Here is a 14,136-nt window from a genome sequence, read left to right as displayed (position 1 = left end):
AGGGAGCCCGGCCTAGATCCGGTCCTTAAATAAACTTCCTGACCCTGCTTTACCCACTGATAAGCTGCAGGTGGTGAAACTCCCTGTCCACCTGGAGAACAGCCTGGCTCCTCCTCCTACCAAGTCATCCACAGCTGATGATGACTATGGTGTCAGCCCTTACAATGAGCTGCCCTGGGCCTCTGCTGACAGCTCAAGGGTCTCGTAGATTCCAAAGCCGGAAGGGATCCCTGTGATCATCTCATCTGTCCCGCTGTCTGACTCAGGCCCTGAATTAATCCCTGCTTGAACCAGAGCAGATCTCTTAGGAAAACATCCCATCTTGATTTAAACCTGGCCAGAGCTGGATAATGCACCGCAGCTCATGGCGGAGAAATGTAAAGCAGGATGCTCACGTTCTATCCCCAGCACTGGGAGAGTATTGGAGTCTAGTGGGGGGCTAGATACCAGGACTCCCAGGGCCTGAACAGGGATAGGGGTGGGAAGAGGGGCTCTAGCACAGCCCAGGCTGTTCTCTCCCCTTAATGTCCTGGGAGCTGCCAGTCAAAAACACCCATGTCCCAGCCGCCTACTCAACAATGAGCCAGATCGCTGTTCTCCTGTACCCTCCCTGCCTAGGCACTGACCCATAAGGCCCTCTCCTGCTTGCCTGAGGCTCTCCCTCCTATAGCACTCTCCCGCCCTGCTCCTGTTCCTGCTCAGGAGGCACCTTGCCTGGGCCGCCTTCAAGGTCTGTGCCTTTAATGTGCACAGCTTTGGAGAGGCCAAGTGGCCAATGCGCGGGTGATAAGTACACTGGTTGAGGCGTGGGCTGGGGGAGGGCAGTTTGCTGGGGAGTGGTTCTGAGACCAGCCTGACTCCACAGGAGAGTTTTAGGGACCAGCCTGGCTCTGGAGGATGTGGGGGGTGCGTCTGTCATGGGCTCTACCCGGGGAACAGGCGCTGATGAAGCGAACATGCTGCCTGGCTGCCCACGCCCCCCAGCTCAGTGTGCGTCTCTGCAGATCCTGCTGCTCTGTGACATTGCCATGGTGCAGCAGGTCCGAGACACCACGGGAGACGCTGTCCTGGCCCTAGCGAAGGAACTGACCAGGTACCGGACCCAGCCAGGATGCCCGGTTTCTTTTCCTGGTTCTCAAAGGGGGAATGGGTCTAGTGGGCTAGAGAGCAGGGGAGCTGGGCGCTATCCCTGGCTCGGGTGGGGAAAGGCAGGGGGTGAATGAGGTGACATTCACAGCTCTTTCCCAGGGCAGGTACAACCCAGTTGGGGACCCAGAGACTTGGGTACAGGACCTACAAGGAGAGGATCATCTTTGTGTATCAGTAAATTCTCCCCAAAGCATCCCTTGGTGTCAGGGTGCCGTGTCCCATTCCCCACCCCCTTGAGCCAGCTAGTCCCCCTGCTTGGGGTCTGGATTGGAGCTGATGTCCCCTACAGAGGAAAGGCCCCAGGTCCTATTTCCCTCCCCATACACACACACTCCCGAGCCAACAAGTCTGCCTCCCTGCCCTAGGGCCGGATCGGAGCTGGCACCCATGCAGATGTCATGCTCTGGACTGGCTGTGACCCTGTTCTCCTGGAAGGTCAGGCATGGTGTCAGTCACCAGTTGGTGCCAGTTTGGGTATGAGGAGGCTGGAGAAGCTGGGGACTTTGCCAGGGGGCTCTTTGCTGCCAGATTCCAGGCATCCAGCACAAGTGGGTTGCCCAGTGACCCCTGTAGTGCTCCCTGCTGCCATCCCCAGTGCCCCCTGGTGCCTCTGCTGCTCCCCCACCCCACCCCATCCAGCAATGCCTCAGTGCCCTCTCCCTTCCCCAGACCCCCCTCCACACCTACTTCTCCTCCCAGTACCTCCAAACCCCAAGAGCCCCCTCCACGCTATAACCCCCTCAGCCTCTTCCTCCTCCACTCCGCCAAGCCCCCTATGCGCCCTAATCCCATATATCTCCGCCACCCTTTATGACCCTTCCCATGCCCTTTTCCCTATGATCTCTCTGACCCCCATACCATGTTCCTCCAGCCCCAGCCTCCACAGGGATGGAATGGGACCCAGGCATCCGGGAGGATGCCCCTAATGGCAGAACCACAGTGCTGCTAGGCCCAGGGGTGGGGGTGGGGGGTACAGCAAAGGAAACAGACCCAGCCACCCAGGTGTCCAAGGCAGCTCTCCTGGGAGAGGGACGACAGTGCTGCCCGCCCCATGAGGAGGGAATGGGACCCAGACATCCAGGAGAGCTCCGCGCGGGCTCTGGAGCTCCTGGGGATGGGGGGAGGGAATGGGACCCGGGCATCTGGAATGACTCCTCTCGGGGCTCTGCAGCTCCCAGCCCCTGGGAGTGGAGGTGGTAGGGAATGGGACCCATGTGTCCAGACTCCTGTCTCTCTCTGTGTCCCCCCAGAACATGATGGTGCTGAGGGACCTGAATGGGGGTGGGGCCTGCATCCCATCCAGATGTGCAGAGAGCCTGGTTTCCCCTGGCTGATCGGTGACGGTGCTGACACCATGATCAGAGTCCTGACCCACTTCAGCTATGACGGATAGCCGGGGGCCAGCATGGGGACAGGGGCACAGTCCCAGGGGAGGGCTGGAAGACTGGGAGAATGAACACAGGGCGGGGAGGAGTGGGGGTCTCAGCCTGCGATGTGGAGAGAACTGACTCCCAGCCCTGGGTGTGGGAGGGCAGAGAAGTGGATCAGACCACAATGATTTGTGTGTGTGTGGGGGGGACTGACTCCAAGCCAGAGGAGGGGCTCCCCAGGATGGGTGGCGGTCTCAGCATGAGGGATGGATGAAGTGAGGCACAGAGAGCCCCTGGCAGAGAGGAGTGGGTGGGGAACAATAGGAGAGTGCAGTGGTCTCAGGCCCCCCGCAATTTATAGATTAACCCATCTGGGCAGGTATTGCAGAGAGTTGGGGGGTCTCTACCCCCAAAGCAGATGGCAGGAGCAGATCTCCAGCCCAGCAGCTTCCCCCCCGGCCCCAGCCAGTCTGCTCCCCCAGGGTACACAGATGGGTACGGAAGATTAGGAGTTTGGGTTCAAGGAGGCAGGAGAGGCTTGTCAGATTAATCTAAATTGACCTTGTAATCATGATATCCACTCAGTCCACACCTAATCTTCTGTCTTTCTCTCTTGCTCTCTTTCTAGCAACTCTAAAGACAAAACATGTTACACTAATAAAATAATACCAATAGGATCTTATAAGAGGGATAAGGCAAAAAAACCGCCATGTTTATTGTAAATACAACAAAACATTACTATATGCAATTTCTATATAGATCCATTCACACACACAGACATTCGCACACGTTCTGCACAGAGGTGGTTATAGTTACCAGCCTAGACGTTGTTCGTGCCAAGTCACTGACCAGGTGGCCTGGACACGAGAGTGGAGCCGAGTCGTTGTCAGATGCGCATCCGATGCTCCTGGAGGGTGGTCGCAGAACCAGACTCAAAGAACACAGTACCGGGCTCCAATCTTTATAGGTCTCTGGTTCAATACAAGTCTATGGAAATTGCTTCATCGTGCTGAATTTACAATTGAGATGACCATCAATCAGCAGATGGTACATCCATGATGGCTCCATGTCAGCTAGGTGTTATCTTCTTGTTCTTCCTTGATGCGTTTTGGGTGGATTCCGGTTCGCCCTCCGGGAGTCATCCAGTTATCTCCACTCTGCATACTCTTCGGCCCATCGATACCAAGGTTGTAATTCTTAGGATTAGGTTGGCACCATTTACTAACCAATTATTTACCTGCTTCAGCCATTTCATTCCATGCACTCATTATTCATTCTTTGACTTAAAAACACAGTCTCATGACTCTTTTGGGTTTAACAAGTTTCATCCCATTGTTTTTCCGTCTTTGGTTACAAAGATTTACATAGGCATGATAAGGGGACCCTGCGGGGGAGGAAGAGCATCAGGGTGTTGCTTCAAAGAACATCATTGTTTTCTCAGAGTTCGTATCACTCTCCAGCACAGACTCTTTGTCCTGTACCGGTGCCATTCTTATCATCTCCTTGCATAGCCTATTAACTCAGTCCTTGTACCGGCCTGAGATAATTAGCACTTTGGCCTTGCATTTGTTACAGAGTGAAATTCAGCATAATAGTACAGCATGGAACTGATATTCATAACCTTTTACAATACCTATATAACTCTTATATCTATCTTTATTTTTACTACTACTTGATTATAATTTTACCATACTTATATAACTATGAGGGTGACCCAACAAACAGCCAAGACCACAGAAGCACCAAAGAAATGGCAGGAAAAGAGAAGGGAAGAAAAAGCCCCGGAGAAAGGATGGAGACACACTGCATGTATGCCTCTGCTCCCCTGTAACAAGGGCTCGGGTCCTAAACACTTGTTTCAGTGGGTTTAAGCCCGCTAGAAGTGCCATGTAGAAGGACCTCCCCGTAAATAGTGATCAATGTCCTTCACCTCCAAACAAATGATTTGGGTATCCATTACATATCGGTAGCTCAAGGATCATGCTTAAATATGGGCTCCAGTCTCTTTCTGTTTCACACCTTTTAAATGCCCTGTGTGATTGACCTCTCTGCGCAACAAGGGTTCAGTTCCCCGCCCCCCATACTGAGATGGAGTAGCCTCCCACTGAGCTGGAGGGGGAGGGACCACTCTCTGATCCCTGGTGGGCAGAGCCAGGCTGGGCTCAGCCTTCCTGGAGGAACCTAAGAGGTGGGACAGGAAGAATAAAAGGTGGAGCCTCTAATGTAGTTCAGCCTGAGCTAGGGAAAAGAGCAGGTATCTTCAGGCTGTTCTTGAGCCTGAAGCTCCAGCTGCACTGTGCCCTGCCTGAGGATGAGACTGACTCCAGAGAAGAGCTGCTGGGGTTGCTGCTTGCTGTATGCCTTGAGGAGCTGAAGGATAACTCTGATCTGCAAGTACTTATTGGGGGAGAGTAAGTAGCAGCCCAGGGAGAGCTGACTATAGTTCAGTGGCTGCTTGAATGCTGGTCAATGTGTTTTGGTTGGCTCCCTGCTGACCTAGTGGTGGAACACTGTCATGGTTAGAGCCCTGGGCTGAGACCTGGTGGAATAGGGTGGGCCTGGGTCTCCCTATACCCTGCTGCCAGTCCCACCCTGGGGTGGCAGCCCTTAAGCTCAGAAGCCTGGGTTTGTCTGCTAGTCAGTCTAGTATTTAGCATCCTATTTGTTTTGCTGTGCCCTGCCTATGGGCCTGGGCTCCTTGAGATGGTTGGACTGTACTGTCCCACCTAAGGACCTAACCTTGAATTCCTGGTAAGAGGTGATGTCCCAGGGGTGGAGTGGCCTCCCACTAAGTGGGAGAGACACTGCCAACCCACTAAACCCCCCCAGTCTAGCTTCTCTTGGTCTTGGGTCCCAGGTAACTGCTGGGCAAAATGACCCCCTGGCTACTGAGAGAATGTAGGTCTCTTCCCTTTCCCCACTCTTGGCCCTGGCCTTTTTTCATACCCTTGGTCTAATGACCACCTTTTAAGAAGGGTTTGGGTCACCTTTCCCATGTGAGTCAAAATGACTGCCCTGTAAATGCAGTGTAAGGTCTTAGCCCTCTTACACTTAAAGTAGTGGGGCCTTTTTGTGGCTTGAGGCCATTGCTGGCCAAAAAATGCATGGGTACAGATGCCCAACTATTCATGTCTGTCTTTTTGACATAGCTTCAGCTATAATACTTGTAATAATTGTAAGATATCAATAAAATCATTGACTTATAACTGTGTTGCTTGGGGACCATTTTTGGGTTGGACCAGAGTGGGGCCTGGAGAGAGGAGGGAAAGTTGAAGGACTCGGGTAGGGAGATGGGGTATGACAAGTCTATGGCTTCAGCCCTACAGTTCAAACTCTCAAACATGTAGCAATGTGAGACACATCCAGGGAGACAGTGCATGGTACTTCAAATACCCTAGATATTAAAATTTTGAATGGATCACCAGAGCAAGAGGGAATATTGGTGGAGGTCTGATGTTCTGGGGGTTCAGAGCAGTAAGGGGTTGTGAACTCTTGTGCTGCATCTCTGGGGGCTGTAAATGCTATGCTCCCAACCTGGATGCTAATGGCCAGCAAACAAGCATGCAGGTCACCCCCTACCTTCCACCACCCATTTATTACTTCTGAATTTTCCCCAAACCAGCTGCCAATGTGACAATATGCCACGGTTCCTAGAATTGAGTTACTATGTTACCTCTCTCAACAAGTGAGTTTTGCCACTGGTGAGTTGAGTGACAGATCTCTGATGCACCTGTTTGTCCTGTTAGGAAACTCTTCAGGACTCTGCCAGTCCAAACCTTGCCTGGACACCAACAAACAGAACCCCCTACTCCTCAGTTCCCCAGAGATGTTTCCCTACAGTGGCCCACCTTCTCTTGGAACACTCACAGAAATTAAGCTTGCTGCTCGTTTAAAGAGATGGTAGCAATACCTTATTAATTGTGGTTAACAATAACTCAACTTGATCACAGCACTAAATTGCTTTATAGTAAATTAAGTGCACTGAAGACTAGGTCAAAGGTTTGACTCCAAGTATAAGGAGAAAAGCTAGAAAGGGTGACAAACAAAAGTAAAAATGTACTTCTAAGACAAATTTAACTTCAGCAACTTAAAATCTTCCCTGAAGCAGGTTTATCCACTGCATTCACTTCCCAAACACTTCAACCTCCTTGATTGAAGGACCCAATGTTCTGTGGATTTTTTTTTTTTTGAGAGAGAGAGAGACCAGGCCCCTTAGATCCCTTAAGTCATGGATAACTCCATTGACTTTTTGACCCTGTAATGTGACTTACTCCCCACATGGGACCTCTGAGGATTGACTTAGGCCAGGCAGGTCCAATTAAGCAGCAAATAGTGGGGCGATTTAGGCTCTGAGGAGGTCACTAATTGGAAGCAAGCTCCCTCCTATGAGAGAACAGGTGGGGCTTACATAAAGCTCAGACTGGCAACAGAAAGATGGCTGCCGGTAAATTAGTATAAAGCATATCCATGATTATCCATAATTCCTCACATCCTAAATATTAATCACCAGTGTATCATAGGCTTGCATACAAGACCTCATTTGATGCACTTTTATAGTACATAAGGCTGCACTTGTGGGATAACTCAAAATTCTCTGGCTTGTAGAAAAGACATGAGAAATCGTGGAAAACTAATTTTGCATAATAAGGTTTCATTATTGCTTTGCCACAATTTTGAGTGGCCATCTAGGGCTCCCACTCAAAATTGTGCTGTGAGCAATACTGTGGATTCAACAATGCTAGGCAAGTTAAGGCCTTAATAGTGTAGTAATAGTCTATGCAATTAACTGACTCGTCATTTGAGGGTCAGACCTCCCATTTTTATAGTTGAATGGTGCGGAAGACGCCCTCTTTCCAGGTCAGTGGCTCTCAACATTTCCAGACTACTGTACCCCTTTCAGGAGCCTGATTTGTCTTGCATGCCCCCAAGCTTCACCCCATTTAAACTACTTGCTTACAAAATCAGTGCTCTGTTCGTTCTGGTCCTTAGCTGGAATCTGCTGCTCCAGCTCAGTGAAATTTCTTGGTACAGATGACTGTTCCTGCCATTCCAGGAGAAGCTGTAGAGGACAGTGTAATCCAACTTGGATGTGGTTGGTGGGCCAAGTGGCTGCTCTCAGAGCAAGATCCATTGTCACCTGTGAAGAGCAGGGCAGAAAGCAGTTCTGATATGGTCAGTGCAACATGCTACTACTGGTGAAAATGGGGGGGCACAGGGAGCTTTACAGATTGGGTAAAGGTCAGGCAGAAAAAGGTCAGTATGTAGTGGGAATGGGGGTGGAAGACTACAAGTACCAGATCTCATGTTTATGTCCCTTACACCCATCCATGCTGCCAATTGGCACAAGTATGGAAGGAGGCGCTAAACTCAAATGCTATTCCATATGGTAAGACAAAAAAGATGGCCTACACATCAAAGCAGGGGTAGGAACAGAAAAGTGCTCAGTTGCAACAAGCCTAAACCAGTCTCAGCTGCAGATCTGGCACTTTGCCTTTTGATGTAATCAGCTAAGATTTTTTTTTTTTTTTTTTTTTTTTTTTACTGAGCCACTTTATCTGTAAAAGTCATTTTCATGAGTCATTTGGCTCAATGCTGTTGGCTGTAAAAGCTGGGAACTCAATTTAGGCTGAATCAACTTTCACCTTATTTTATACAATTTCAGACAGAACTATTGTCACTGATAGCATCTTGACATTTCTTACAGACAAGATGGAACTGGTAAATGGACCCAAGTTACCATGTTGTGAGGCACTGGGAAGTCCTTCTACGATAGTCATGACCTCGTCTGATCCCTTGATCTGGTCCTAGTCCCATCCTTTCGTTTCAGGTCCAGTGTCTTCTCTGGTTTGGGTCCATGTTCACTTAGGTCTTGTATACCTTTGTGCATAATTGGATAAAGATTACTTTATCTGTAGTCTTTTTAATACATCCTCCTTTTGGGTTTTAGGTAACTGATACATTATAAACAGTATCCCTCATAAACTAGGGAAATCCAACCTACATGGAGCTACCATAAGATGGGTGCATACTAGGTTGGAAAATCATTTCCAGAGTAATTATCAGTGGTTCAATCAGGCTGGAAGAGCATAACTGGGGTCCCACAGGGATCGGTTCTGATCAATATCTTTACTGATTTAGATAATAAAGTTTGCAGATGATACCAAGCTGGGGGGGGGGGGTTGCAAGTCCTTTGGAGGATTAAAATTCAAAATGATTTGAACAAACTGGAGAAATGGCCTGAAGTAAATATGATGAGATTCAATAAGGACAAATGCAAAGTACTCCACTTAAAAAGGAACAATCAGTTGCACACCTTCAAAATGGGAAATGACTGCCTAGGAAGGAGTACTGCAGAAAGGGATCTGGGGGTCATAGTGGCTCACAAGCTGAATAAAAGTCCACAGTGTCACTCTGCCAAAAAAGCGAACATCATTCTGGGATGTATTAGCAGGAGTGTTGTAAGCAAGACACAAGTAATTCTTCCACTCTACTCTGTGCTGATTAGGCCTCAACTGGAGTATTGTCCAGTTCTGGGCACCACATTTCAGGAACAATGTGGAGAAAGTCCAGAAAAGGAGAAACAAATGATTAAAACACAGAAAATGTGTCCTATGAGGAAAGACTGGGGGTGGGGGTGGGAATTGGGTTTCTTTAGTCTGGAAAAGAGAAGACTGAGAGGGGACATACAACAAGGAGGGAAGAAAAATTATCCTTAACCTGAGGATAGGAGACAGGGTAGATTAAAAAAAAAAATCATTTAATTAAAGTGTGTGTGTGTGTGTGTGTGTGTGTATATATATATACACACACACACACAGATTTTTCCTTGAAGCATTTTATAATTAAAACTCTTTAGATCAATTAAGATATCTCATCATGGAATAGGGATTATAAAGTCTATAGTATGACAATATATTCATGTAATGTTTAAGACTCGTTTTTGTAAATGAGTATAGATTCTGTATAGATTATTCAGGTTCATCTTTCTATCTATCCAATGAAGCTCAGTGATCGGTCTAGAAGATGCCCTCAGAGATGCTTAGTTTTGCAGTTCTCAAACTCTGGATTTGTCTCCAGAGGTAACATGCTTGTTAACAGCAAAAACGTTATAAAATAAATATATAGAGGAGAAATAACAGACCTCAACTCTATTGTCCCTCTGCAAATTTGTGTACACTGAGTCAATCCCTTACCTCTCTAAAAGTGCAACATTTCAAAAAGTTCAATGAACAGATTGTTGGGGGCAGAATAGATCTAGACAAGGAGAAGTCTGGAAATAAACGTGAGAAGCGAGGGACATACCCCTTATTTTAACCCCCCCCAAAAAAAAAGTTTGAAGAGAAATCCAGAGTACTAAACAGTGGTTTTTAGTTAACTAAAACTTAAATGTCTGTGTGGTGGTCTCCTCCTAATACAGCATGGCAAGAAAATCCTCCAAATATGAATGATGGTTAAATCTCCCAATGACTTCATAAATATCTGCTTCAGCTACATTTGGTAAATGAAATAACCAATCATTCATTTTTTTCTGATATAGCTATAAAACTAATTTGAAAAGTTCTCAAAATAAATCATTTAAATTATAATCTTCTAAAAATGACACCTACATCTGAGTTGTGAAGAATATGTATTAAGGTTATAACAACCAACAAAAATACACTTGTGTAAAAAACCATGATTAAATCAAGTCTTCCTGACTCAGGATTTAAATCAAATCCATCCTGATTGCCCAAGAAGCAATGGGCTTAAATTGCAGCAAGGGCGGTTTAGTTTGGACATTAGAAAAAACTTCCTAACTGTCAGGGTGGTTAACCACTGGAATAAATTGCCTAGGGAGGTTGTGGAAACTTCTTCATTGGGGATTTTTAAGAGCAGGTTGGACAAACACCTGTCAGGGATGATCTAGATCAGGCTGGCCACCTTTGAGAAGTGGTGTGTGAAGTCTTCATTTATTTACTGCAATTTAAGGTTTCACATGCTAGTAATACACTTTACTTTTACAGGGGTCAGCAGACAGAACCCCAGACTGGCCGTGGGCTGAGCGGGGCCAGCAGCCAGGACTCCAGCTGGCAGGGGCCAGGAGACAGAATCCCGGGGCTGCAGACAGAACCCTAGCCCAGCAGTGGGCACTCAGGCTAAGTGGCGCAGCCCCTGCTGGGCAGAGTCCATCCAGGCTGGCTGTGGGTTGAGCAGCGCCAGCAGCGGGCTGAGCCGCTCAGGCTCCTGCCAGTCTGGGGTCCTGTCTGACAGCTGGGGTCCCAGCCACCAGCCCTGCTCAGCCCACTGCCAGCCTGGGGTTCCATTCATCCATCATTTTAAATAAGACCGTTGAACCAAGATAAAATGTGCTACCACTCAACTTGATAGTAATTATGTAAGTTCTGTGGAACTTGTCTGCACAAGGAGTTTTTTGCTCCACCTAAATACCCAGAGTGCTCTCCTTCTGCACTAAAAATTTGAACAATGTTTGAATGACCCATCTATGGCTGGCCTAGCATACGTTACACACTGAGAGCATGAGGGAATATATCTAGTCCTGTATTAGTACCTAGGTTCCTGCCAAAGTCAGACTCTTCAGTGGAAAGAAGCAGTCTCTGCACAGCTGGGACAGCTTTCCAACAGAGGCTGAGACACAAACTTCTGGAAAAATAAGCAGGGCACACTTATAAACTCTATACAATATTTATACTAAAGTTCTAAAAGATAAGAAAATACTATCTGTTTGTTCAAAGGTCAAACAGCTGGCTTGGTCATAAGGTTCCATTTTCCAGGCAGGCTTTCTGTCCTTTACTCATAAGGTACACTTCTAGCTAGAAAAATCCCATTCTTCAAATATTTTTAAACTACCTATAGCCACGTGCAAATAGGTGGTCTAGCTATTGCATTGCTTTTTTCCCCGTCCCTTCCTCAGCCTAGAGTGGGGTTGACTGAGGTGTGAAGGGCTCGGTTCAGTTAGGAATGTAAAAACTTATTCGGGATTTTGAGGGTCTATTATAATCTTATAATATACAAATAGGTATCTGTAGCCAAGAGAACATGAATTCTGGATATCCAGAGGGGTAGTGGGGGAGAACCTGGCAGTGGGGAGGAGTAGACTATAGCACTGGGTGGCTGCCATTGGAGCCTGGGACAGATTAGTAGGTGGGAGCTGAACCGTGGGGAGGTTCTGGGGTTTTGAAATTGGCTGTAGGGAGAGAGATGTAGGTGGCGAGGGGGGAGGAAAGAGCTCTGGAGCTGACTTGCGGAAAGCCAGGGGATAGGTCCCTGGGTCAGCATGGCATTTGGGGAGTAGGGGGGAAGAAACAGTGCAATAGCATGAACAAAAGCTTTCTCATTCCAGTTGAACAGAGCCCTTATATTTGCTCTTCTGAAAACACTTCCTTTTATCTTCAAGTGCAATTGCACTTGACTGCATACCTGAAATAAACTTGAAAGCTGTGGCCACTGTATAGTGGCTTTCATGCAATCTGCAACCTGGGGAAAAGGACAGTGATGTATCTTATGACTGAGCAGATAAAATGCAGTGTTAATCATTTCCTTTGCAAATCTCATGGAGCTGGTCAAGCCATTTTTGGCATTGCAAAACTATATCAAATCCATGAGTCTCTTGCCCATACAGGACTGAAAAGTTCAATACAATTTTCCATCTCTTCCATGCCAAAGTTGATTCATTTTTAAAAACTAAACTGCTTTGGTAGCAGTTTTCCTCACTGTCTCTCTAAATTGGTCTTTTTATTCTACTTTTACCTTGTTTGCCCCTTGGATGTTTTATCTTAGCTCCTTCTTTTTTCCTAGTTTCTAACAAAACAATACAGTAAGGTTCAGGTTCAAGTTGAAATTTTTGCACCAACAATTTCTGAGGGTGTTCTAGATCAGACCAACCATTCTTGCCCCCATTCCCTATTTCAGTCTGTATAGCAATTTCATTAGCTGCAGTAACAGAAGCTAGACTTTGGTCCCCAAATATTTGAAGCAGTAGCTACAATTTCTTTTTAAATCCTTGAAGCAAGGGGATTCCAAGCTGAGGGGAAGTGGGAGGCAAACGCAAGTGTAAATAGAACCTTTTAAAAACCATTTCCAGAAATACAAACATTGCTTCTGAGCATTAGTCAGTTTTATTTTGTGATTTGGCTTGCAGGACTAACGGCTGTAATGTTGACTCTTGAGGGCATCAGTTTAAAACTCCAGTATTTTTCAGTTCTTACCAGTCTCTAGAAGGCAGGCAGCTCTGCTCCCACTGTAGCTGGGGTCTTTGCATGATCATACTAGGAAGAAAATGTTTTCCATGGCAATGCCCTGTGAAGCAAAATGAGCATAAGTAGCAGAATACGGCTTAGCCGAAGGAAACTCAACCTATAGAAGGGGGAAAGTCACTCAGCAGGGACAACTTTGCTTGGAATAAAATGTTCTGGATTCCTGAAATTAGAAAGATGCATATGAGCAGCAAAGTGGAAATTAATGTTATGCCATTATTTTTGTATTTATTCCTGGTCATTTTTAGTGACTACAGGCTCTTGCACAAGTATAATTTAATTTTTTTTTCACAGGTTATTAAATGCAAGGCTGCAGTTATCTGGGAGGCAGGTAAAGCACTCTCTACCGAGGAGGTGTAGTTTCCTCCTCCAAGAGCTCATGAAGTTTGTGTTCTTGCTCATGTTGTTTCTATCCTCTGAAGGATTCTGTATTGTGGATGTACTGTATGCTCTTTGACATATCATGTCTTGGCAAGGAGGGTTCTTTTTTTTAAAGATTTCTGGTTGCCTAAATGTTTAAGAAATCCTAATCTCTTAATCAGCCTCTGGTCAGAGGCTATCACTGATGGATATTTGAGCAGTTGCTGGATGTTTTGCTTATGCATGCTCTCAAGGAACTTTACAAAAAAAAATCCCTATCCTTATTTTACAGATGGGGAAACTGAGGATAGGGTGGTGAGTGATTTTAAGATTACACAGCAGGTGAGTGGTAGAGATGTGCACCAGACCCAGGTCTCCTGACTTGCATAGGATGACCAGAAGTCCTGATTTTATAGGGACAGCATAGGCACCAATTCTGTAGGTGCTCTGGGGCTGGAGCACCCACAGGGAGAAATTAGTGGGTGCTCCGCACCCACCGGCAGCCAAGCTCCCCACTCTGCCTCACCTCACCACCTCCTCCACTTCCTTCCCTGAGCATGCCATGTCCCTGCTCCTCTACCTACCTCCCAGTGCTTGCTGCTGCCAAACAGCTGTAGCAAGCTCCGGGGGGGAGGAGTGGAAACATGGCATGCTCAGCAGGAGGAGGCAGGGATTTCAGGCAGGGGCAGAGGGGGGCCAAGCACCCACTGGCACCAGTAGAAGTCAGCACCTATGAGGGACAGTCCTGATTTTTGGGGGCTCTTTCTTATAGGCACCTATTCTCTTCTCCCCCACACACACACCCCATCCCAATTTTTCATACTTGCCCTTTGGTCACCCTAGACTCCCAGTCTAGTGCCTTAATCACTGAAACACTAGCACTGTTAGTATTCCTATCAGTACTTGACCAACATTTTAGTACTAGGTGTTTTTTTGGCAAGTGCACTGTGCAGAATGGGGGTTACTGTGGATCTCTAATGAAGCTAAAAGTTCAGTTAATGCAA

General features: G+C 47.1%; 1 long non-coding RNA gene across 2 annotated transcripts; it reads right to left on the bottom strand.

Moving 5' to 3' along the window:
- Positions 1-6,981: 6,981 nt before the first annotated feature.
- Positions 6,982-13,701, bottom strand: LOC122459976. Of its 2 annotated transcripts, none has more exons than XR_006280973.1 (4): positions 13,664-13,701; positions 12,725-12,815; positions 11,068-11,159; positions 6,982-7,656 (listed from the first exon to the last, which is right to left on the bottom strand). It is a non-coding gene; the product is annotated as an uncharacterized LOC122459976 (long non-coding RNA). The 2 variants fall into 2 exon arrangements; XR_006280972.1 differs by having other exon boundaries at positions 13,659-13,694.
- Between the last annotated feature and the right edge of the window lie 435 nt (positions 13,702-14,136).

Source organism: Dermochelys coriacea, chromosome 4, assembly GCF_009764565.3.
Source record: "Dermochelys coriacea isolate rDerCor1 chromosome 4, rDerCor1.pri.v4, whole genome shotgun sequence".
Lineage (NCBI taxonomy): Eukaryota > Metazoa > Chordata > Testudines > Dermochelyidae > Dermochelys > Dermochelys coriacea.
Note: the sequence above shows the minus strand (reverse complement) of the source record. Positions and strands in the feature narration are given on the sequence as shown.